The 27,409-nt window shown below is 36.0% G+C and overlaps 1 protein-coding gene across 3 annotated transcripts in view; it reads left to right on the plus strand.

The window, feature by feature from the left end:
* Positions 1 to 27,409, plus strand: part of PTCHD4 (patched domain containing 4) — a 187,851-nt gene that overhangs the window by 73,856 nt on the left and 86,586 nt on the right. The window lies entirely within an intron of this gene.

Below are 27,409 nucleotides of genomic sequence, written 5' to 3' on the forward strand. Positions count from 1 at the left end.
CAAGAATAGGTTTTTCAGCCTTAAAAAAGAAAAACTACTATTTATGTTACCAGCAATGGATGGGCTTATTCAGGAATAAAAGAGAATTGTAATCCTGGACAAACAACCTATGGCAAAACCATAGACAAATCCTGGAAACAAAGGAAAGGTATGCTCCTGAAGGAGAAAATTGTAAGTTGGGAAGGCTGTTATAAACTACAGTCCATTGGAGTAAACTAGGAGTTGAAAGCATGGTGACTTTTCATTGGCTTAGCTATGACAGAGGGGCAGATAAGGAAAGCATTTCTTTCTTTAGCTGGGATAGTAAAGTTGTGTCCATGTGCATAGTCAAGTCTACTTCTTCCTCTTGGGTCTGCAATTGACTAAGAATAGCAAGGTTTGAGAGCTCTCCTCGCGGAAACCTTCTGGCTCCATTTTAGTGGGGTTTCCCATAACTAATTTTCACAGGTTAAGCTACTTTTTAGCGGGGGGGGGGGGGGAAGGAGATGGGAGAAACACATTACATCACATTACATGGCTCATTTCACTGAATAAAAACCAGTGGAGATCACCTATACACACATAAAGAAAGACTACTAAAGGCACCTAATTTGTAGATTTTTAGGAGTGACTGTGATGACTATAATAAGGACTCATTATAACACTCAACAATAAATTAATGGATTTACTCTATAACTCTGTCCCCTTTCCCTTCCTTTCCACTGTGTTGGTCAAGGGTCAGGGCAACTTCATGTACTTGACTGTGTTGGCACAATGTTTCAGAAATAATAAGTGCTCAATAATTATTTCTTGAATGAATGACTTTAATTCCTAGCTCACAGCAAAGATAAAGCTTAATTGTTTTAGAAATGGATATCTATGTATGAAATTCCATGTGTTCTTTTAAAATTCTGGGAATAATGATCTTTAAACAAAGCCATTGAAAATGGTTATGTAATGAAGGGATTTTGGATCTCCAAATATAAGAGTTTAGTCTAAATGTTTTATTATTTGTTTGGGTGCTTCATGCAACCTAAAAATATTCCCATGGCCATTTTATCATAAAGATGACTTCCTTATTTTCCCAGAGATACGTGGGCACCTGTTTCTACTAAATAAGGAAATAAAAGTCACCAGAGCGATTCTCAAGTATGTTTTGAAGCCAAGATCAAAACCTGTATTACTTAATTTTTTTTTCTCCCAGATTCCTTGACTCTGTTGTCTGTTCTCAAACTGAGCCCCGAGGACTCCTTGGGAGGCATTAGGACTATGGGCCTTGGAAAGAATTGAGCCAGCAGAATTTCTGGCTATTCCTCTCTGCTTCTGCCCATGAATTTCGCTCTGGTATTTTTTACATGGCAAGTTACCATAAAGATTTAGTTTGTGGAGAAATTCCTGTGGATCAAAAAACAAACCAACAAATGTTTGAAAACTGCCAGTTCTCTACCGTTCTCCTCCTTCATAACGTAATGGCAGGCAGAAACTGAACTTGAGATGAACTAAATTTATTTTACAGCCTGGGTGGCTGTGCTTTGATCAACTGTTATATCTACATGCTTGCTGTAGTTATTTTATTGAAATATTTCTAGAAGTGTGATTTCTACTTAAGACTTTAACATTCGCTCCTGTAGACAAGTTAACCTATTTTTAAGATACAGAAAATCCAAAGGGATGGAGGCAATGAGGTTTCATGGTTGCCAGAGGAAACTGAGCAAGACTGCAAAGAGACTCCAAAGGGTAGAATTATTTGTAACTTCACTGTATCCTAGGGTTAGGTTAGACTGTCTGTCTTACAGGTCAAAAAATTGTATCGTAAAGGCACAGTGGCAAACTAGACTCTCAAAGAAAGGATCCCATTTACTAAGTTGGAAAGAGATAATGGCCAACAGCTCTGTTCTGGTAACCTTTGCAAAAAATGGTCTAGTATACCACATAACAAGGCTTTCTTAAGATATATGAAAAAGACCAATTATTACTCAAAAGGCTTTGTGATGAGCATAAGTGAAAAAATGATATATGATGAATTTGAATGCTGCCAAATTGCCCACTCTGTCCTTCCAGATTTGGTGTCTTTCTTGCCTGAAAAGTTTTATGTACACAATACAGATTCATTGTTAGATGTTATCATTCTATGCTGGCTATCTCCTTTGGTTGATAAGCTTTATCTATACAATGACTCCATATCACTGACTATGTTAATAAATGCACTAAGTCAATAGTGTTTCTGTTGGGACTAGAAGACATTCTTTCTTCTTAGATTATTTATTGATCAAATAAGTTTAATCCTCAGACAGTCCCCATCTTTTTATGTTTTCCACGTATTTGAAGTTCATCCCTTCTGTTTCCACTGGGAACTTTCTATGGTATTTTTCTTTTTGGTTGTGTTATTTATTCCAGTCTGTTTATCCCTTTGCCCATTCAGATAATTCTTCCTAATCTTATCCTGAAAGATGAAAACCCTAAATCAGTAGCACATTATGTGAGAATTCCTTTATTCTTTCATCCTACTCAAACGCCATTACCAACATACCATCTACTTGCATAGCTTAGCACTGCTGTGTTTCTAGAGCAGTCTGGCCAAGGGAGAGATGTCTGTCAAAGGAAGTCCATGGGCTTCGTCTCTATGAACTTCCAATTCCAATCTCTTCACATTGTTTTCTCTGACCAAAATGAAACTGCTGTATATCCAAACACACAAGGCCATTTCCTGTCTCATGATGTTCCTTTCTCCAGAAATTTCTTTCTATATCTCCCTTGTTCTGAATTTCAAGCCTTTAATGTTTGTTGCTCTATGGCATTTTTTACTGACTTCCAAACCCAAGAATGACTGGTTTTCTTTTTTGCCTTCTCTGTGCCCTTGTTTACATGCCTGTCTTCAATTCTATACTAGACTGCAAAGCCTTCATTAGAAAAGTTTCAACTTCAGGATGCCTGGGTGGCTCAGTTAAATGTCTGGCTCTTGATTTTGGCTCAAGTCATGGTCTCATGGTTCACAAGTTTGCGCCCCTCATCGGGCTCTGTGCTAATGGTGCAGAGCCTGCTTGGGATTCTCTTTTCTCTCTCCCTCTCTCTCTGTCTCTGCCCCTACCACGTGTGCATGCACACATGTTCTCTTTCTCTCTCTCTCTCTCTCTCTCTCTCTGTCTGTCTGTCTTAAAGTAAATAAATGAACTTTAAAAAAGAGAGAAAGGATCTGGGGCGCCTGGGTGGCTCAGTCGTGTAAGCGTCCGACTTCAGCTCGGGTCGTGATCTCGTGGCTCGTGGATTCGAGCCCCATGTCGGTCTGTGTGCTGACAGCTCAGAGCCTGGGGCCTGCTTTGGAGTCTGTGTCTCCCTCTCCCTCTCTGCCCCTCCCCCACTTTTGCTCTGTGTCTATCTCTCTCAAAAATAAATAAACATTAAAAAAAATTTTTTTAAGAGAAAGGATCAACTTACTGTTTTTATCTTCAGTGACTAGTAATGGGCCTACCACAATATAGGAAGTAATTTAAAATTATTTTTGAACTGACTCAGTGAAGGCCAGCTCTGCCATATTGGCCCCCTGTATATAACTGGCCACCACCCTGGGTTCCTCACATAGCACTTGTGCTGGTTACTTTCTGTTTTCCCTCCCTATCATCACCAACACATTTTCTTCTCTATCCTTCTCTTCTTTGATCTTTGTTCTAGAAGGCTAATTTTTGTAGATTGCTCCACCAAGGCTCCCTTGGAACCTTGCTTTGTGTTGAGTTTGGCCAGTAAGAGGCATCACCAGGAGATAGTAGGGCAGAAAGAGAAAGAGGTCAAGGTCTTTCTTTCCTTCTTCCTTCTCTGCTTTGACAGTATTTCTCTGACAACTTTATCCTCCGACAGGCAGCCACTCCATATCTACAACTGTTACTAGTCCCCGGTAGTACTATTTCCTCCCTTTATTCCTTTAGGCTTAAAAGTAATAACAACTTCCTGCTCGTGCTCGTCTCTAGATACCTCAACATCCCTGGTTTTTGGCTCTGACCATAGGTTTGTAAGTAAGTCTCTCAATTAAGGTTTTTGTATTTATACTGTCTAAGGGATTGCTATGTCCTTCCGAGCTTCTCCATCTCTTGCTAGATATCATACAGCCATCCAATATCTTAGTGGATCTGAAGTCCTACCCTGAAGTCCATCTGCTTCCCTTAATTTGCTGGCTAATTCTTGCCAACAAATCGTCTTCTTCAAGGGTACTGGATTTTACTCTCTACCAACCAATTCCTGACCATCAGTGGATCTAGGAGCAGTCTGCATTGCCCATCTAAACTTGGTTATCATTAGATAGCTAGATATCTGCCATATTTGGCCATTTTGGACATCTTAACCTCACAATTTCCTTTGGACAGTGAGTGTGCATTGTATCTCCATTTAAATGCCAGTCTTGTGTCACGATTCATTTCTCCTACTTTTATAATTCTTGTACTTTGCTTTCTCCAACAAGTTGAAGTCTTGAGGCATACGAGTTTCCCATGCAGATTTATTTTTATATCTTTCATGGCTATTTTGATATGTCTCTTTTAAGAAAGACCCTAAAGAAGAATTTTCAAACATACGTGTTTTTACCTTGGTAAAACTTGGGGCTGGCATTAATAGAGGCTTTGCCCTCTATGAAGCAAGAATGAGAAATTATTTCATTCGAGAGTTCCATATCACTGTGATCATTTTTAGGTCATGGTGGCTATTTTCTTCCTTGTACCTAGTCTAAGCTAAAAGTAGCTTGATATAGAATTGTTGCCTTATAGTCAGATTTTCCAAATATATATAAAAAGAGGCTTCCTGTCCTTGTTTTGTGCCATGGTGCTTGTGCTTTTGCAACTGAAAATAGCATTGGCGCTCATTCCTGGCACATTACACTGCAAGCTTCTATCTAATTTGCTGTCCATACTCATCCTAAAGTCCTTTTCAGTATTGCTGCTTTCCAAGTATTTCCTTCTCATTGAGCATCTATGTCTCATTTTCCACAAAGCTATTCTTTTTCCATTTTCAAGGTTGATACACATCCTTCTACCAACCTCTCTTCTCTCTAGAAATGTTACTTAATATTCCTGAGTGGTAATTTTTTTTTATTCATTTTTCCTTATTGCAAAAACAATGCATATTATAGGAAAAGAGAAAGAAAGTGTACAACCACCATCCAGAGATAACTGATAAAAATTTCAACTATACCTTTGACTATATCTCTGTGTCTGTAGGTAGATAAATATGTAGATTTATAAAACAAAACATCTCTCTATATATTGTCATGCAGTCTGCTTTTCTTCTTCCTCTTCTTCTTTATTCGTTTAAGTAATCTGTATACCCAGCGTAGGGCTCAAACTCATGATCCTGAGATCAAGAGTCATATGCTCTTCTGACTGAGCCAGCCAGGCGCCCCGCAGTCTGCTTTTTCATTTAATAAATCAGGAATTTCCATATATGGAGAAATTATATAAACCTGTATATGTACTGTTTTTTCTCACAGTTATATGTTAACACTGGTGTGATTACTGCTCAGATTAAAAACTAGCATTCCAAAAGCCTCTTGAGTTTCTCTTTTTAATCACTCGTACCCCACCTTATAACCATTATCCTGACTTTTAAGGTAATGAGCTCTTAGCTTTTCTTTTTGGTTTCACCTATGTTACAATGTGTATACAAATATATATTATTGTATATTCTTGGTGAACCAGATATTTTATCAATATGAGCTGATTTTCCATCCCTAGAAATGGTTTTTGCTTTAGAGCCTATTTTCTGATATTAAGATAGCTCATCAGAATCTTTTGCTCATATTTGTTACATATGTTTTTCTATTCTTTCAGTATCAGCATTTCTGTTTTTTTCAGACTTCCTCATGTGTCTTGTAAATTGCATATAGTTAAATGTGGATATTCTTCAGCTTAACGATTTTTGTCCTTTAGCTGGAGAACTTAGTCCCTTCAGTCTTTTTAATACAATTTCAGAAATTTTCAGGTTTAAATCTACCATTTTATTTGTGTTTTATATTTGTCCCATATGGCCCATATGTTTCTACCCATATATATGTATATATTTGCTCCCTTTTTGACCACCTTTTGAAATGAAATAATATATTTTATTACTTCATTTCATTCCGCTTGCCACTTTGAAACTTCTAATATTGTGATTCCTCTAGAAATCAGAGTATAGTCATACTTCATTTACCAAAATGTAAAATTTATCAATAGCTTCATTTGTCTTCCTTATATAAAAAAGGAGATCACATGAACTCTATTGAGACCCCTCCTAACTTACATGTTATTGCTGTCCAGCACTTTAATTTTGATGCTATTATGTAAACTCACTGGACATTATCATTTTTTCTTTATATAGTTCATGGTCTTTTACTTTTACCCACATACTTACCTGCTATTTTATTATTATTGTTTCTTCTTGCATCTTAATTTTTTTTTAATCTGAAATCCCTTTCTTCTTTCTAACAGAAATTGCTTAATGCATTGAGAGATGTTCTACTGGTAGAAAAACTCTCTCAGTTTTTTGTTTTTCCCCTCATATTTGAAAGTTATTTTTGCTGGGTATGAAGTTATTGCATTACACTGAAAAATGATGATTCTCCATCATCTTTATTCCATTGTTTTTTTCTCCTCACTGCTTTTAAGATTTTGTTGTCTTTGGTTTTCTGCAGTTTCACTCGGATATGTCAATATGTGGCTTTCTTTGTATTTATCTCACTGACAATTTACTGAACCTCATGATTTCATGGATTACTGTCTTTTATAGATTCTGAAAACCTGTCAGCCTTTATCTATTTAAATACTATTTTTATTTTATTCTTTTTTCTTTCTCTTGAACTCCACAAACATATGTTATAATTGGCATGTCCCTCACCTTCCTTTTTGTATTTTCCCTTTGTCTCTCTGTGCTACATTCTAAATATTGTCCTCTGTTTGATAAGACAGTTTACTAATGTTCCCTTTTGCTGAATGCTTGGTCTGAATGTTTGTGTCCCTGCTAATTCATATATTGACATCTTAACCCCCACAGTAATGGTCAATGTTACCATTATTACCAGGGGTAGGAGGCAGGGTCCTCATGGCTGCTATTAGTTCTCTTATCACAGACACCTCAGAGAATTTATTCATCCCCTCTATCATGTGAAGAACACAATGAAAAGGGGCCACCTGTGAACCAGGAAGTGGTTCTCACCAGACACCCAATGTGCCAGTGCCATGATCTTGGACTTCCCCACCTCCGGAGTTGTAAAAAATAAATGTTTGTGGCTTATAAGCCATCCAGCTTATGGTATTTTTTGTGATAGTGGCCTCAGTGGACTAAAACACTACACCTAAGCTATTTCTAAGATACCATTAATTTTTTTTAATGTTTAGTATTAGATTTTTTTAAATGTCTAAAAGTTCGATTTAATTCTTTTTTGAGTCTCCTATTGTCTACAGCTGTTTACTATTATCTGAATATACTTTCAAGACCATATACATTTTAACACAAGAAGCATAATCTAAACTTTTTATAAACATTCTGTTATCTGAGGTCTCTATCCCTCTTCTGCTGTCTGTTATTTGTGCAGGTCTTAAATCAATCACCTTGTTTTCTTGTGTGCCTAGTTGTATGAGTGTGTGGTAGGCAAGATTCTTGAAAAAAAAAATCATGGGTGTTTTCAGATTCCTATGATGGTATTCTTTCTTCTAAAAGGTCTCTGTGGTTATTTGTCTCTGGCTGGCACCTGAGGGCACTAGTAATTGGAAACCATCTCAAATGTAATTCATAGCCTAAGGTTCCCTGCTCTACCCAGACTATGATGTCCAGTCTGTAAATGTACACAAAGACCCATCCATTAAACACAACATTTTTTTTAAGGTTTATTTATTTATTTTGAGAGAGAGAGAGAGAGAATCCCAAATGAATCCCAAAGGTTTCGTGCTGTCACTGCAAAGCCCAACTTGGTGCTCAATACCACAAACTGTGAGATCATGACCTCAGCCAAAATCAAGAGTCAGAAGCTTAACCGACTGAGCCACCCAGGTGCCCATACACACAACTTTTAAGATACTTTTTCCCTTTTATTTTTCTCCTGCTGTGCTCAGCACAGATAGAGGCTTCTCTAAAATGTTCTGTGACTTGAAGTGAGAGGTGGGGGTTAGTTCTGGTGTGTCACTGCTCTGAATCTGTGGCCTCTGAGGTCCCAGCTTGAGGTGAAGAAGGTGTCGCAATAAGACATCTCACCTTTCCTAGCCCATGGAGCAGACCTTTGTCACCTCTCATCCTTTCAGGCTGCTGACTTGAAGCCCAAGGGTGCAGTACTGTAAAAAAATATTAATAATAATTAAATACAACCCTCAAGGAAGAAATGGAATCCCTATGAATTTCTGCTTATTACTTTAGGTTCAGTATGGCCCCCAAAATTTGTCCTTAAGGTTCTCCATTATATTTGTGGCTGTTCATTGATTTTTCAGATGAAAAGCTTCATTTTTTTATCCATTATTTTCTAATTTTCAGCTAGTAGGTTAATCTGAATAACCATCCTGTAAAATGAGGAATCAGAAGCAGCTGCAGTAGCACATTTAATTCCTGGATATTATTCTGGGCAGTATTTAAGCCATCATCATTTGAATATTTGCTTGATATGTATGTGTTGTATATTTAATATTCATATTAACTATCTTCTGATCCAGATTTGCTTCTCACATAATTTCTTAGGTAGCAATTTGCTTATTATCTTAAATTTCCAATTCAATAGATAATATTTAAATACAAACCTTTTCAAACTTTCTTTTACTACAGACCAATTACTACTTTTCCTTTGAAACATTGTCATTTCCTTCTGAAAGGGAAGTGTTTACAACTATGAGGACTTTAATTTGAATGTAGAAGCAAAATTCTTCAGAATGCAAGGTGCGATAGAATGATTTATCCAGGTGCCTGGGTGGCTTAGTCACTTAAGCATCCAACTCTTGATTTTGGCTCAGGTCATAATCTCATGGTTCATGGGATAGAGCCCCACGTCAGGCTCTGTGCTGATAGCTCAGAGTCTGCTTGGGATTCTGCCTTTCTCCCTCTCTCTTCTCTCTCTCTCTCTCAAAATAAATAAATAAATAAATAAATAAATAAATAAATAGACAGACTTAAGAAAAAAAGGCTTTATCCAGAGTGTGACACCACTATATTTCCAGTATAAAGTGTGGAACTTAAACCAATGATTTTCCTTTGCAAGGACTTATTCTTATGTCAAGTGCAGAATGTTGAGAGGATACTAACCACTGTATTACTAAACTATTTTGGTGATCTTAGCCTACAACTGGATATCCATTATGAAAGGAAACAAATAATGTTTATGGTGCTTCTTAGAGCTTACAGTTCCAAAATATCATTCCTTGGAGTACTCTGGGTTCTAATTTGATTGGACCAGGTTGAGAGAAAATGGGATAGAATGATCTGAGAATGGTAGGGTATAAAGAAATTCTTGGAAATCAGGTGAAGACAGTTAAGAGCAGCACATATAAATCCTTTTACCAGAGACTCTGAACTCAAATGCCTCATAGAAAGGCTGCTTACACTTGGTATGTGCAGTAGATATAGGAAAGTAGAGAATGCTGAGGATTTGTCATTATAGGATATATACACTGCCAAAAAGCATTGAAATTTAGTGTTGAAAAATGCATTACCCATGTAAGACACTTCTGCAAGCCAAACTGCATGGTCACGGAGCCAGGAAAATGAACAAAAGGGATCGAATAATAATTAAACTGTATTCAGCACCTTAGAATGTCCCCATGATAGTAATTTACAGGTTTAATGTACTTAAATCCTCCCGATAACCCATTAAAGGAACTTTTTTTTTATAGATCAAAACACTGAGAGAGAGTTTTAATAATTGGCCAAAGGTCGTATCGGCTAATATGTGAAGGTGCTACAGCATAAACACAGGAACTCTGGCTCACCAAAGCTCTCCACTAAGCATATTGACTCTCCGTGTCTTTGTGGGTAGCTAACTATCAGACTGATTGAGTTCTGTAAACAAAATTAATACTGTCTACTAGATTCTCTCAAAACGCCGACATCCGTGCCATCAGAGAAAAGGAAAAATATATGTAATATTAAATGATTTTAATACATTAATTATATACACATACACACATTCAATTACCCAGTTCAATATAGACTGAAATTTATACCATGATGCATGGCTGATTTGGCCTCTATTCAGAAATACTTTGGATACAGAAAAACCAAACAAGCCAAAAAAGCAAACAACATTTGAAAAAGAAAAACTCACTTCAGTATAAAATAATGTCATCACAGGGTTTTTTGGCAATATAGACTCCATGCATATTACTAAAAATATCAATGTATTTGAACAAAAATCTTTGAAATGTTAGGCTTTCTATGTCTTAAGTGAACAGTGAAAAATACAGCACAGCAATAAAAAGTTATCTGAATATGGATATACAACATAAATAGCAATTGAATCAGCATGACTCTTATTTAATTAAAGCTAGTTTTTTCACCCTCCATTAAATGAAGGATTTCTTCTAAGATGAGAAAGTTGAATGGGAATAATTATATCATAAATTATTCTTCCTCTACTTTTACATATTTCTAACTTTATAATGCTAAAAATATTTTGACTAAATATGTGGCTTTCATACAGTGCCTTGTTATCTACGCATACACTTTGTTACTGCTAATCATTTTATTACTATCCAAAAATATTAGACCATTCTAGCTAGTTATTCCACTCAGTTCCATATGTCCTGATGTCCGTCCTTGTACCGTTTATAGGTTTTTAAAATGTTCTTTGTTTTTTGCCATGTGCCCTTTTGCAATTTTTACTTAAGGCATAAAGAGCCAATCCTATCAGCATGATAATTCTTTTAACTATGTCAGTTTGAAGAAGCACTAAAAATAGGAGCATACGTAAAGAAGGCAGTAGTCAATAAGAAGGTTCTGAGAATGATTCCAAAGAGTCATATGAAAAGATACATTATGCTTTATGAATAAAACTCAGTTCTCATAAATAAATGAAAATGTTTTGAAATGGTCAAACTTTTGTTTGAAATTCCATATTATACATTTACAATATATAATTCCCATATTATACATTGTACATTGCAAAGAACTGAGTTAAGCCTATACTCATATTAAAGTCATAGGGAAAAGCTACCATAAGAGAAGATACGAAAATTTGCCTTTAGTCACAAGCTTAAATAAAATCCTGATTTATAAATTATGTAATTGTTTTCCCTACATTTGAAATTTCTCCAACTTAAGTTATATTGCACATCTATTTTATTTTAGATCATGGGTGCAATTCTGACAAATTACCTGTGTCCTAAGCTATACACTAAATCCTATGTGTGGTATTTAATCATACACAACATGATCGCCTATATTATAATATTAATATGAAATCATACTAACATTTTCCTTTTTTTAAGTTTTTATTTTTTATTTATTTTGAAAGAGAGATCGAGAGTGAGCAGGGGAAGGGCAGAGAGAGAGGGAGACAGAATCCCAAGCAGGCTCCACGCCACAAGCACAAAACCTGACAATGGGCTCAAACTCACAAATTGTGAGATCATGACCTGAGCCAAGATCAAGAGTCCGACGCTTAACCAGCTGAGCCACCCAAGCGCCCCTATTTTCCTTTTGGATGCATAATCATTGGCAAATAGCTTCTGAAACCATACTCATATATGTACTTTCTTCAAGTATTTATTGTTCCGCACTGAACCTTTATATGAAATAGACTTTCCTATCTGAAAGAATTATGTTTAATATAAAGTTACCCTTAAATAAATATATCTAATATTTAATTTCATATACAGAAAAGCAGGAATCCTTGAATTTTTGCAGCCATCATTAATGATGAAATCAATAGTAATTATCAATGTCTAAATATAATTATTGAGAAACATTACTCATGCAAATATGTTTCCAATAACGCATTTATTGACAATTTATAGCGCTATTCTTGAATGTCAAAGCTAAATGGAGATGCGTGACCAGGATAGAGGATGCAGAGGATTCTGTGAGGGTGAGTCTCAGATGGCCAACCCAAACGGAAACTTGAAGGCAAACCGACCTCACTTTGGCTACCGTCCCCTCAGAATTCAGCAATAGCTGCTCCAGGCAGAATCACCTGCGTGCCATAACTAGAGAGACACCAGCACACAAAATGAAGGAGGAAAGAATATAAGCAAACTGAAGATTAGAAAAGTTTGCCCAAAGAGAAATTTATCCCAGAAAATGGAGAAACCTCAAAACATTCTCCATAGAAGACACAAACACCATGACTTTTCTAGGGATTACAAAAATGTGGAAAATAGACACAAAAGAAAACAGAAAAACTGAACAGGCAGCAAAAAGAGGAAAAATAAACTGGCAGAGCTCAGGGGAAAATAATTGAAGGAAATAAATCAAACCATTTTCAGAGAGATGGGCTACTTTGAAAGCAACAAAATATAAAATATAAAAGAATGAAAACACATTTAGAAACATAGAGCACAGACTTGAATAAATCATACCAAAGGAAATAAAAAAACAAAAATAGGAAAGTAATTAGAGAGAGGATGATTGAAATGGAGACAAAAGCATCAACATAATGATAAGCTGTGATTGAGGAAAAATAGAGGAATATGGAACAGAAATAAAATATTCATAATTACCCCAATTGTCCTTCAGGCATTAAAAACAAAGATAGATGATCTCCTGTGTGTAATAGCTCAGGGAATATAGCACATACGTCCCCTCGAAAAAAGAAGCTCTTTTATAAAATGTCATTTAAAAAAGGAATCAAAATAAAAACTCGGAAAGGAGAAACCATGATAAAGCTACTTAAATATAGAACAAAATTACCAATTCTGAGAATTACAGACATAGAATAGAAGGAAACTATTATAAATCTTAAAAATGTAAAAAAAAAAGTATAATAGCAAAATTGGGGAGCAGGAAAGAATTATGTGTACCTCTCATCTTTCATAGTGGGCAATACATAGATAGTGCTTACTGTTGAAACATGAAATTAAAAAAAATAGTGACCTAATACTTTCATTTCCATAATTTTTATCATTTTTACTTAGAAGGTTATCTACAAACTTTATAGGCATAAACAGAATTCCATATGAAGTTTAGTAATTTATTTTTTTATTTTTTTTTAATGTTTATTTATTTTGAGAAAAAGAGAGAGAGAGAGCAAGTGGGGAAGGAACAGATAGGTAGAGACAGAATCCCAAGCAGGCTCCACACTGCCAGCACAGAGCGCAACACAGGGCTCAGTCTCATGAACCATGAGATCATGACCTGAGCCAAAATCAAAAGTGGGACACTTAACCAACTGAGCCACCCAGGCACCCCTGAAGTTTAGTAATTTATTTTGAGGAACTTATTTAAAGAAAACAACATGAGGACATTGCACTCAGTTACCAAAATAATTCAGTAATTGTCATTGATATGAGACAAGTGTATGTAAAACATGTTTAAATAATCCTTTATATAATCAAATCTCATTTCTTTGAAAATTCACTGAAGAATAGAGAGTATTTTTAAATTTTATGCAAGATGAGCAGTTATGAAAAAATAAGGGTTAAAACTTTTTAAGTGGGATTAAGAACACAGAGAAAGAAGAAAGGAATACGAAGTTTTGAATGTAGCTATCCAAATATACCATGCAATGGATTTTTCCATGATAAATAAAAATTGTAGCATTCCAACACAGGAATACAAAAATGTAGTTCTGTGGTCTAAGGATCATGGGTTTATCCTTATTCTATATAAGTACTGTAGGAAATCATCTTCCTTCATGTTTTAATTTTTTATACATAAAAATAGAATTATTTACCTTTCATGGTTTAACATGCATGTGATTTGTAAAGATATTGTGTGGAAACACTTTGGATTTTGTGCATGGAATATGTTGAATATAAGCAGATACACTTACTGGTCTGGTCCTAAAAGAATCAGGTGTATTGATGTGTCCACGTTGAAGAATGATAAAGATACAGTGTATTTTAAAAGTCAGTATAAACAAGACTGTTGTCTTTAAACATAATATCACTGCCTGGAAGAGAGCAGATTTAATAAGTAAAATTCCATTTATTCTTTTCAAAAACACAGCCATGAGAATTATATAAATGGTAGTGATTGATTTTATAAACTTATAGGAAATATGAACTTAGAAGATTTTAGATTTCTATAGTGCTTTACTTAAAGATAACTCTTTTCTCCAATATGTCTATATATCTATAGATATCCATAGATACATATTTCACTCTATATTTCTAAATCTGTACAGACACACACACATACACACACATACAGATTTAGAAATACAGAGTGAAGTTCTTGAATATCTAACATACTTTGCTTACTAGGAAATAAAAACCCTGCACATTTCTGTCATTAAGAGCTTACTTTTTGCTGCTTTTTTATTATGAACATTTGAAAACATACCAAAAAAGTGAAAGAACTATACCTACCACCTGGATTTTATAATTGACCTTTACCACACTTCTTTATCACATAGCCATTCACCTATCTATCCATCCTCTATCTATATCAACCATCTTATTTTTGGTGCATTTTATACTTCATCCCTAAAGGGTGCATGTCATTTACTAGAGTTCAGTGTTGTTTACCATTTATTGTTTCTGGTGAGATAAAATTTATATACAATAAATGCACAAATCTTAGTTATATTATTCATTAACTTTTGAGAAAAAATTAACCCCAACATTTTATCTCCCCAGCAAACTCCCTCATACCCCTTCCCATAATCCTTACCCCCACTCTTAGCCCTCAGATATAGCAACTAGTCAAATTATATCTCACCATTTATTTGTTTTGCCTTTTCCAGAACCTCATGGAAATAGACTCATATAGTCATTTTTGGTAGAAGGCTTCTTTTACTGGGTGATAATATTTTTGACTACCATCTATATAAGAGTTTATATTTTGATGTTAGTAAGCTCAAGGTTAATATTTGTGATAAGAATGTAAACATGAATAGAATATTGTGGTTATTTCCAAGTGCATTAGAATATTGATACAGCCACAACAACAACAAATAGATGAGCCTGTGTACTTCCTAAAGTACACCTTTAGGTGTAACACCTCCCACACTTGAAGAAACATGGAAAAATCCAGTATTGAATCCTGACTTTATTGTCCCATTGTTCTTGCTGGATGAGTTACCTAACGTTACTTGGCCCTAGTTAGCTTAGCCATCATTGTGATAATAATGTGTATAACAGTGTGATAATTGTTGTGTGGGATAAATGAGAAATCGTATGTAAAGTGTTTGCCATGATACCTGAAAAATAGGAAGGATTAAGTAACCGGTAGCTATTATTACCGTGATTAGAAATCTGTCAATCATGAATACAAATCAGTAATCATAATGAATGCTAACATTTAGTTAGCCTTTATGTGCCACTGTTCTAAATGAATTAACTGATTTAATACTCAAACTATGAAGTAGACACTATTGTCATCCTCATATTGATCCGATGGAATTGCAATCTAGAGAGTGTAAGTTACTTTCCCAGAAGACATACTAAGTGATAGGGCAAAGCTGACACTCAAGCAGAAAGCTCTTGACCACCAAGTCACAGTGCTTCTTGGCAGTTTAGTGGTGCTCTGTAGAGGACAGGTGTGGGGGGGGGGGGTGGTAGTAGAGAAAGAACTGTGAGTAGCAGTAGGAGTAGCAGTGGTAGAATTTTATTAGCAGAAACGGAAAGGAATATAAGGGCACCAAGCCTCCAACCGAATTAGTAAAGGAGGTTCTACAAAACACAAAAAAACTCAAAAGAAAAAAAAGACAAGAAGGAAAGGAGGAGGTGGGGTGAGGAGAGAGGGGAGAGGTAGAGAAAGAGAAGGAAGAAGAGGAAGAGGAGGAAGAGGGATGAGGCAGCAATGAGGCCAACTTTAATCATTTCTTAATTTTCCTGTTGCTAGTTCTATCAGTAAATTCATTACGTAAAGGAAGGTGTAGTTTTGGAAGTTCCCCAGGTCACATGACACGGTTGTTCTCAATGTGGAGGGCCAAAGCAGTTTTCCCCTCATGGGCTTCATCATGTTACTTGAGGGGGCATGGAAGTTCTAAAACTATTAGCCATTAGCCAAAGGATACTTACTTTGTTAACTTTACTTTTTGTTCTCCTTCAATATAAGGGTGTTTTTTTCTGGTGACAGAAATAAAATATGCTACTCATAGAAAAACTTCAAAGTATGCAATGAAGCAGAATCGAAAAGATGTCATTCTCGTTATCATAATCATATTGTTCAAAGATAATGCTGTAAAATTCTATAAATATATGTTTTTGTTATCGGATGCGTAACAAATTACCCCAAGACTTACCAGCTTAAAAGAGCAACAATTATTATCAATAGTTTATGAGCATCAGGAGCCTGGATACGGCTTAGCTGGATCTTCCCCTTTATGTTCTTTTATAAGGTTGCAGTTAGCTTTTAACCTTCCAAACTCATTCAGTCCTTGATGGTAGGATCCAGTTCTTCAAGACTGTTGGGTTGAGGGTCTCGGCTCCTCACTAGCTGCTGGCCAGACTGTTCTCACTGCCTTGTCGCATAGAATTCTTCAGAATAACCGTACTTCACGGAACCCCACAAAAGAGGCTACGAGCAAGATGGGAGTCACAGCCTTTTGTAATTATAGAATTGGAATTCCATCACTTTCGCTTTATTCTATGTACTAAAAGTAAGTCACTACATTTACACTCAAAGGTGACATATTACAAAAGAGTGTGACTAGCAGGAGGTGGGGATTATTGGAAGTCATCTTAAAAGTCTACCTACCACAGTAGATATACTCAAATCTTAACAGAAGTGATACCAGACTGTAAAACTTGTTTTTATGGCCTGTTTTATCATCAATATATTGTGAATATCTTTCAACGTAACCAAATGTTTTAAGTTAGTTAAAATATGGCTGTGTGGTAATACTGTCAGCACCTATTTTTTAGAGATTATGAACATAGAGTCTGGAAATGGGTTACTCGGGGTGGAATCTTGGCATCACCATTTAATATCTGCGAGGTCTTGGACAGTTACTTAACGTCTTTACAACTTAGTTTCTTCATTGGTAAAATGGAGCTAATAATAATACCTTCCTCATGGAGTTGAGAACAGTGCCCGGCACATAGTAAGCCCTCGGTGAATGTTATTATCGTGGTCAGCATTATTTTTGCTATGATTTCAATTAATAAAATGCTGCTGTGGCCGTCATTGGGCATGCAATTTTATTCACCTCTCTAACTGTTTCCTTATGATAAATTCCTAAACATGAAATTGCCAGGTCAAAAGATACATGTGCTTTTAATAACATTGTCAAACTACTTTTCAACAAGATTATGTTAATCATCAACATTACAATGTCTGTTTCCTCAAACTCTCATCGATTGTGGATAATTTCATCTTTATGATGATAAGATGAAAAGCAAGAAATGCTATTATATTTTTATTTTATTTGTATATCCTTATCAATAAGGCTGAGCCTTTTTCCTTTTTTTTTAAATTAAGGTATAATTGACATATGATATTATAGGTTAGGTGCACAACATAATGATGTGATATTTGTACATATTGTACAATGATCACCACAATAATTGTAGTCAGCACCCATCACCACATGTAGTTCTAGAGTTTTTGGTATGTGTGATGAGAGCTTTTAAGATTTACTTTCTTAGCAACTTTCAAATATGCCTTACAGTGTTAGTAACTGTAGTCACCATGCTGTACATTATATCCCCATGACTTATTTATTTTGCAAGTGGAATTTTGTACCTTTTGACCACCTTCACCTATTTCACCTATCCCCCCCGCCCCCACTCCCTGCCTCTGGCAACCACCAATCTGTTCTGTGTATCTATGAACTCATGGGTTTTGTTTTGTTTTGTTTTGTTTTGTTTTGTTTTTAGATTCCACATAAAAGAGAAGTCATATAGTATTTGTCTTTCTCTGTCTGACTTATTTACTTAGCATAATGCCTTCAAGGTCCATCAATGTTTTTACAAATGACAAAATTTCAGTCTTTTTTACAGCTGAATAATAGTCCAGTGTGTGTGTGTGTGTGTGTGTGTGTGTGTGTGTGTGATGCCATGTTTTCTTTAGCTGTTCATCCGTTTGTTGATGGACATGTAGGTGTTTCCACATCTTGACTGTTGTAAGTAAATAATGCTGCAATGAACATGGAGAATGCAGATGCGTTTTCAACTCAGTGTTTTTATTTTCTTTGGATAAATACCCAGAAGTAGAATTGTTAGATCAGAGGCTGAACTTTTTTAATCTCCTCATTGGTAATATAAATTTCTTCTTCTGTGAATTACAGTTCATACTTTTCCCATTTTTAAATGGGGTATATTATTTGAATTATTAATCTGTAGCTATCTACTTTTACAATGTAAATGCCTCTAGAGGTACGATGCAGTGAGGGTTTGGCAAACTTTCAGCCAGAAAGAATTCACTTCCCATATGGGAGCAGGGAGCTGAGAAGTCCCTGAGGAAGTCATCACTTTTTCTCTGGGAAGGTGGAATTGTGTTTTTAACCCCACTCTTGAAAGGTAGCCAAGAAAGCATTCATTCCCTAATGAACCATACCTAATAATAGCTTTTTTTTTTCAAGGCCTTGGGGGCTCCAGCAATAAGCTGAGTGAGGTGTATCAAATGGGATAGCAGTTTCTGGAAGTACTTTATCCAAGTGAGGAACATAAGAAATTGGAGAGTGGCATGGCCTGTAAAAGTCCCAAAATGGTAATTTCTACCTGGAAGGACAGGACAGATAAGGCATCCGAGAGCTGAAATGATGACTGAAAGGGGGCAGATGTGAGATCAGAGAATAGAGAAGTAGAAGGCTTGTTTGGGGATCAGTCTCAAAAATATGACCCATACCCTCTACCATCCATCTTGTGTACAAATGGCCCAGGATGTCTCTGTAAAGTTGAAGAAGCGTATGGTACGCTATGCACTTTCCAAGAGCAGGAGTATTCTTGTTTATCTTTGTATGCAGAATGCTAAGTAAGCACCATGCCAAATTTATAATAGGTACCTGAGAAATATTACCAGTTTAACTAAGGAATGAACAGTTAAGAAAAGGCCTAGATAGGTACAACAGTGATAAATGGACACGTAGAGGAAGGGAGACAGGGAGAGTCTCTGCTCCCCCCTCCATGACTGGTGGGGAGCAGAGTAATCAAGATGAATCTCACAGAGTGAAAAAGACACACCAAAGGCAAGGCAAGATTAGTAACTGGCAAGCTGTCATAAAAACAGGGAAATCAGTGGAAACCAAGAAGGTTGGGAATAATATAAAATACTAGCATAAAGCAACAAAGAGATATCTTATTATTAGGGTAAACACCTACCTCAGCTAAAAAATGGGTCACAAATGTTAGAATGTATACCAAGAAGCATTTTCCAAGTGGATTAGTCGTGAATTTGTTTATTCAATAACACTACACTGATAATCGGATATGCTACTTACTCAGTGTAAGAAAGTTAACAAGGTGCATCCTATAACTTCAAGAAGCAAATAATTACCACAGAGTACAAAAGCCATGATGTAATTAAGAGAGAATTTTGTTTTATTTTTTTTTCAATATATGAAATTTATTGTCAAATTGGTTTCCATACAACACCCAGTGCTCATCCCAACAGGTGCCCTCCTCAATACCATCACCCACCCTCCCCTCCCTCCTACCCCCCATCAACCCTCAGTTTGTTCTCAGTTTTTAAGAGTCTCCTACGCTTTGGCAAGAGAGAATTTTAAAGGAGTTTCGGCGGGGAAGCCTAACCCAGCCTTGGGGTGATGAAGCTTCGAAGAAGAGTTGAGACAAATAAGGATAGTTGTGATGATGGACCAGGCAGAATGCACAGCTGAGCTGAGGGAGGAGAGTTGAGGAGTAAATTCCTGAAAGCAGCAGCAGAAAGCACCAAAATAATGTAGTGAGAGAGAGCTCAAAGCACTCTGGAAACCTTGTGTATTTCAGTGTGAAGACAGCCCGGAATTGGAAATGGAAGTGGGTACAAAATTGATTCGATTTTAAGACATTTCAAGCACCAATCATATTTTTAGTGGCATGACCCCAAGTAACTACATTCTTGAATGTTATTTTAGAATTGATTTGGGTACAGTGAGACATAAAAGTCAAATGTCAGCCGGAGGATATTTAGAATTTTGCTGGAATATTTGTGTGCAGGCACAGAAATAGAAGTTCCATGAGGACCCAGAATCAACTTTGTTGATTGATACTGGGGATATTGAATCCCCAGTATCTAGAATGGTGTGTAGCAGATAAATTCTTGTTGGAGAAAAATGAATGAATGAATGATGCTGCCACGGCTTGATTACAAAATTGTGGTTTAGTACAAAGTGTTCTAAATCCCAGACTGATTTCTGGATGCTGGTTGTACATTTATTGGCCAACTTCCCTGCTCACCAGTAATTTGTGGTCAGCAAATAAAAGTCAATGTTAATATTAGCCTGCATAAAATATAATTAGAAAGGAAAATACGCAAGAAATGAAAACACTACGCCTTCCAAAATTAAATATTTTCTTAGGTTATTGCACTGTTCTTAACTAGGGGCAGTTTTGCCCCCAAGAGATAGTCAGCAATGTCTTATTTCTTATTGTTGCAGAAAGAAGGCTACTGGCATCTGATGGGTAGCAGCAGAGATGCTGATAAACACTCACTACATTGCACAGGATGGTCCCCACGACAAAGAAATGTCCAACCAAAATGTTACTAGTGATAAGGTTGAGAAATCCTGGATTTAGGGAATTAGGGTCTCTGTTTATTTGGCATAGATCGGCAAAACATGGTTTTATCTTGAAACCCTTAGAACTCTTTTAGCTCCCAAAGTCTACATTTTTATTACAATGAATGTATTGGGCCCCATAGTACAACAAAATACAGTAGGAAACATCGAGGAGAAAGTGGAGTTTGGCTCCTGAACAGAGGATACAGAGAAGGGTTAGCCATTTGCCTGCTGCTAAAAAATGAGATGAAATGTTGGAGCCAACTTCTTTCTTGTTTTCTTTCCAGAATGGAGACTGGGAAAAATTAACAAGTAGACAATGGTCATCTGTGGCATTTCTCCTAACTTACCTCTTGTCATGATTGGAACTACTTCTCTTCTACCCTCTACTTCTCTGTCTTCTCGTTGTGTGTTATCACCTCACCCATAAAAGGTCCCATTACTTATACTGTTCCCTGTGTCTCCCCACTCTTCCAAAACTGCCCTTCTCTTGGTACCCTGTTCTTAGCAATTTGAGAGAACTCCACATCAGGGTTAACAGCTGACAATAGTTTTGACGTTACTACTTGTTAACTATATTTTCATCTTAAAAAGAAAGATGTCAATGTTTAACCCAAAGTTTTTGATAATGGTGAGATATCAAGCAGTGTTGTGTTAGAGATCTTCAAAGCATAACTTTAACTTGGCCTTTGTTCTTGAGGAATAAATGTGTGTGTAAACTCACTCTATAACCCAAAGAATCTCTAACCAAGTTCAGTCTTCATCCTTGGCTACAGTACTGACTGTAGTGATTAATCACTGATAGTGATTCAAGTACTAGAACATTTCTACACTCGCAGATATAAAACTGCTGCCCTAAGCCTCCTGAATGTTCACCATCATCTCCAGTTGTCCAGCCCCCCTGCAGACCCTTTTCTGTCTCCCCACAATCCAGCAACTGCAGGATTAATACCTTCCCCAGTAGATGCTTTCCAACTCCATCAGCTTCTGCTCTGATTGGCTTAGCCCAACTGCCTCCCTCCCTCATTCCTACATGGTTTGCATACTGTCTTGATTGTGTCACCAGCTACAACTATTGTTAGGTTGTTCTTACTGTCATCCTTGGTGGAGGTGGTGCCTATCTTCTTAGATTCCAACAAGTAAAAGTAGGCAAAAAACTTCCTTTCCTTGATATTTGGGTACTTCTTTAACATTTCGAGGAAAACAGAAACCTCAGATAAAGCCACAACCTCATCTTTCACAATATTGTTCTTCAGGATCCAGGAAAAATCCATGGCAAAAATGGGACTGCCCCATTTGTGTCCATTTCAAATGTAAAAGATGCAGAGGAGTATAAATAAAAATTATAAATATAAAGTAAGCACAGTTGTATGACTCAGAGGGATAAAAAGGATAATATAATGATGTTTACATGGAGAAAAAAAATTAGTAAATGAGAAGAGCAACATGAAACAAGTGGTTTAATTATAAGGGTGCTAAAATCCTATAATGAGAGATTATAATATAGAAGCATAATAAAAATGCGTGACATCATTCAACTTTTCAGCACTAAAATTCATTAAAAGAGATCCCTTAAATTTCAAAACTAAGGTGACTTAGTACTGACATCATTATTATTTTTTTCAAAAATCCAATCAATACAAAAAGTACAAAGCAAAGAGTAAAAAATAACTCCAAGCCTCACTACTCAGAACAGTCATCATTAACAATTGGTAAACTTTGCTTTGTCTAGATAGTGCTAATGCAATTATGCAGACATAAGGATGGGTGGGTGGATGGATGGATGGATGATAAAATACACGGATATATTAAAAAACAAAATGAGATTATGCTGTATTTTATTACTAATGATTATATTTTATTTATTTTATTATTTTATATATTATATTTTATTATATTTTATTATTTATATTTTTATTATATTTTATATTTATTATTTTATTATATTTTATTATTTTATTAATATATTTTATATTATATATATTATATATTATATATTATTATATTTTATTATTTATATTTTTATTATATTTTATTATTTATATATTTATTATTTTTATTTATTTTATTATTTTATATATTATATTTTATTTATTTTATTATTAAATTTTTAAAAAGGAAAAGAATTTCTGGAGCTGAAATTTTGGTGCACTTTATACAAAGTTCAAAAAGCTAGAGAGATACTCATTTCTAGAATTTCTGTCAATCAGAGAAGAAGATTATGCAAAACATTAGGAATTAAAGTTTGTTAAATATTTGCTTCCTGGGTCAGCTGGGTGGGTAGGTCAGTTAAGCGTCCAGCTTCTGCTCAGGTCATGATCTCACGGTTCGTGGGTTCAAGCCCTGCACCGCGCTCTATGCTGACAGCTCAGAGGCTGGAGTCTTCTTTGGATTCTGTGTCTCCCTCTCTCTCTCTGCTCCTACCCCACTCACGCCTTGACTCTCTCTCTCTCTCTCTCAAAAATCAACATTAAAAAAAACACATTTAAATATTTGTTTCCCCTTTTTTAGCCACCCTTATTTCTTCCCCGAGTGAAACACTTCTAAATAAAGTAAACATATTTTATTTCCTTTATGGCTCCCTCTTTCCCAGATCCTGACCTTTGTTAGTTATTGTATAGTTTTTTTGTCATATGACCCTTATGCTCCCATCTAGTTAGTTTCATTTCTACATTTAAATGGAGTCCAGGCCTTTTTCACTGAGTACATACACAATTATTCTGCTGTTTAATGATTGATTTAACAATTGTACTTTGTCTACTGACTTCCTATTATAGAATGTGAGAATTTACCCACTTATACCACCTCAGCCATACATACTTCCCTCCCCATATCCTCTCATTACGGCTGTAGAGTCATTTTTATTAAATTAATGGTCAGTGCTGGAGCCATGATTACATTTCTTACCTGTTCATTTTTTCCCTAAGGTTAGCAATTGCTTTGCTTTTCTATGTTAATATTGCTAATTCTTTGCAAATTTAGTATGATTTCCAACATGTCAAAATTCTTTAATTGGTTGGGTCCATTTTTCCCTCCTAGACATGTTGCTTCTAGAGCCTTCTATTCTCCTGAGCCAGCCAACTGACCACTCTCTAAGTTTGCTGTACTGTTGTCACCCTTAGGGCTTCCCATGGATTTGATCCCAAGGATCCCCTACCTTCATGTCCTATGATGGTGGCCCTTCTTCCCAAATCTTGTGTCTTCTTTACATGGAGTACATTCTCAGTAAGCGACCTTTGGAAATAAATTTCTGAGATCTTGTATATCTGAAAATATCTTTATTCCAACCTTATACCTTAATGGTTTGGCTGAGCTTTACTTAGAAACTTCATTCTGAAATTTGAAGGCATTTTCCCATTGTCTTCTATGTTCCACAGTGTGGCCGCTGCAGTTACCAGATGCTGTTCTGATTCCCCAGGCTTTATATGTAACTTTTTTTCACCTCTCTGAACAAGCCCTACTGTTTTAAAACTTCAAGTTCCAAATTGGTGCAGCTATTTTTTGTGTGCGTGTTGGCTACACAGTGGATCATCTCAATTTGGATGACCTCCACATATAACTCTTCCGGAGGCTTTTTGTGGTTGTTGTTGTTGTTTTTAATTTTAGCAATCATACTTTCATTTCCAAAGAACTCTTTCTTTTTTTTCCCGTTGTTCCTTTGTCTTTAACATCGTTTCTTGTTTCATGAATTCAGTCTCTTTCCTTAACCTTCTGAAGACATCATTTATAATTTTTGAAGTGTCTTCTGCTCTCTTCAGTATCACACATCTCAGGGTTTTGGGGGGTTTGGGGTTTTTTTTTTTATTTTTTTGGTTTGTTTGTTTTGTTTTTTTCTCCTGTTTGTTTCAGTTTTTGTATTCCTTCTTCGTGATCCTCCTTAGATATCTTGTGATCTCTTCTATGTCAGATTCTTAAAAAAAAGCATGTTGGAAGTTCACTGTGCATGCTGGAGTAGAGCTAACTGGCGTGCTTCATGGTGGACTGATCTGTTGGTACCCAAGCATTCAAGAGCAGTGGTTCCCAAATCTGAGTTTGGGAGTCAAACTGAGTGTCTCAGAATCATCTAGAAGGCTTGTTAAAACACTAATTGCTAGGCACCACCCTCAGATTTTTTTATTCTGTAGGTAGAGCTTGATGATTTGCATTTGTAAAAAATTTGGAGGTAACATTCCAGATCTCCATTGTACCTAGTGTCTTGCAAGTTACAGTACCTCTAATAATTTCATCAGAAAGTAAAGCTCATCCTACTTAAGGGTCTTGCTGTACCTTGTAAAGATTTCAACTGGACTTCATCTTTTCAACCCAACCAATTCCTGCCTTCTGAGGTGCTCATTGCCTCCAATTATTGAATCTTTCTAAGGTTTCTGCAGCCAAAATCTTTATTGGCATCCTTCTGTTCAGGCACACAGGTTTCATCTTTCCCCATGCTTAGTTAATTACCATTCTGCCACTTGCTTTTCATTGTCCCCACTTGCTAACACTTTATCTGTTATTGACCCTATTCCGAAAATTTTTATAGAGTGTATACCTGTTCAAAACACCTATGTCATTTAATGGGGGTTCAGGAGGGAGTAAATATAAATGCATGCATTCAGTCTACTTTGTTTTATTAGAAATCTCTGTTTCCTTCTTTATCTTCCCCCCTCCCTCACCTAGTGGCTTACTGAGGCTAGAATAATGGACAGAATGGACAAAGTCATAGACAATGGACACAGCCATAGGCAGATGATTTCTCTTTTATGGGAATAGTTCTCTCACCTCCCATGACACATTCATGCTTAGATTGTGTTCTTACCTTTAGGGACTAAGGTGACCTACTGAAGTTTTTGAAAGGAGGTGTGTGTCAACTTTATCAGCTCATTTATTTTGGTCTATACTTGACAATATTTTAATGATAGCTTATCATATGAATTGTGGATATGTTCTTGTTCCACTGAGGATAATTTTTTTATGATTTTTATTTTCTGTTAATATTGGTAGATGTCAAAGAAGAATATTGGATTAGAAAATTGCATTATGTTACCTGCAATTGAAATTCTCATTTCTGAGTTCTGAGAATTTTAAATAACCTAACTTTTTTTTTCTTTTTTTTTTAACCTGAACTTTAATGTATCCTAGCTTGAGGTAAAATGAAAAGTACCCACTAGACAACTTTTCAAGCTCTGTGAAGAAGCTCGTTTAAATAGCTATGCAATTTTACTTATTTTCTTACTTTATTGTTAAAAAATGTAATTCTGGAAAAAATTTAATCTAAACTGTTTAATGTATAATGTTAACACTTAAATTTACTAATTCTTGAGTTTAAATAGAATTTTCCAACTTTACATAGAAAGATATTTATGATAGGTAGTGAGTGTAAATTTTTACTAATCTTCTTAAGGATCAACCCATAATAATATAACAGATACATTTTTCAGAATTTCTGGTGTAATACCTGATAGTATTAGATGCTCAAAGATATTATCTGCACCGATGAGTGCAAAATGGATCCCATCAAGTACATTCATATTTGTCAGATTTCAGGCCCTGTTTTTGGTTCTGCACCATAAGCAGGTCACTAGTAGAAGTATTCAAGAGGAAAAAGCAAGTATGTGAAAACAAAATAAGCTCCCTTTGTACTCTTGAGATTCTGAAGTTTAGGGGCTAAACAGATGATCAGAAGGCCTAGCTTCTTTTATTTTGTCTAAATTCAATGAGTTGTCCTGTCTTAGTTTCCCTCAAGATCCAGTGAAGTTTTATAAAGCAAGGAGTCTTACCCTAGAGGTGAAACCATGAGAGATTAATAGCTGTGAATTGTTAAGAAGTTTATCTGACATATCAGACACTGTTTTTGGCTTTTTACTGATAGAAATTTTGCAAGATAATCAGCAAAGGGAATCTAACAAAGAAATAAATGAAATCACTAGGGAGTTAGGACAGGACGAGTTTCTTGGGTACTTTAATATAACATATATCCTCCCAAACTTTCTCCTGCTTCTCCTCTGTCTCAGGGTTTTCTTTATAATAGAGTCCCTGATTCGTCTTTAGAGTCTAGCTTGTATGTAGAGAAGAGTTTTTTCTTCCTTTGGGTTTCCAGGACATCTTTTTCCATCCACCCTCCTGCCTTCTCAAACATATCAATAACGTCGAGACCATCTTTGTACGGTACCAAAGCTGCTGTATGAGAAGTGGAAGGTGCAGGAGAGCACGTACTTCACTGGGCTACAGGGTGGAGGACAAGTTATTCACAGATACGACCAACGGAATCTTTTACTTTTCATTGTGTACCCAGAGACAGACATTTCTCATTACTAAGTTCGAGATGCTGAAAAGTCCTCAAAGCAAGAAGCAGCATTATCACTTACATGACACATACTTATATTTCCTTCACTTTTTATTTCCCCAAATGTACTTACTTCGATGGGAACTTCTTAAACATTTTTTTTAACATTTATTTATTTTTGAGACACAGAACATGAGTGGAGAGGGGCAGAGAGACGGAGACAGAGACAGAATCCGAAGCAGCCTCCAGGCTCTGAGCTGTCAGCACAGAGCCCGACACAAGGCTTGAACTCCAAAACCACAAGATCATGACCTGAGCCGAAGTTGGGCTCTCAACCAACTGAGCCACCCAGGCACCTCAGGGATGGGAACTTCTTAGCACAGTATTGAGTTACCCACACCAAAACTTCATGAAAT

This window comes from Acinonyx jubatus, chromosome B2 (genome assembly GCF_027475565.1).
Source record: "Acinonyx jubatus isolate Ajub_Pintada_27869175 chromosome B2, VMU_Ajub_asm_v1.0, whole genome shotgun sequence".
Classification (NCBI taxonomy): domain Eukaryota; kingdom Metazoa; phylum Chordata; class Mammalia; order Carnivora; family Felidae; genus Acinonyx; species Acinonyx jubatus.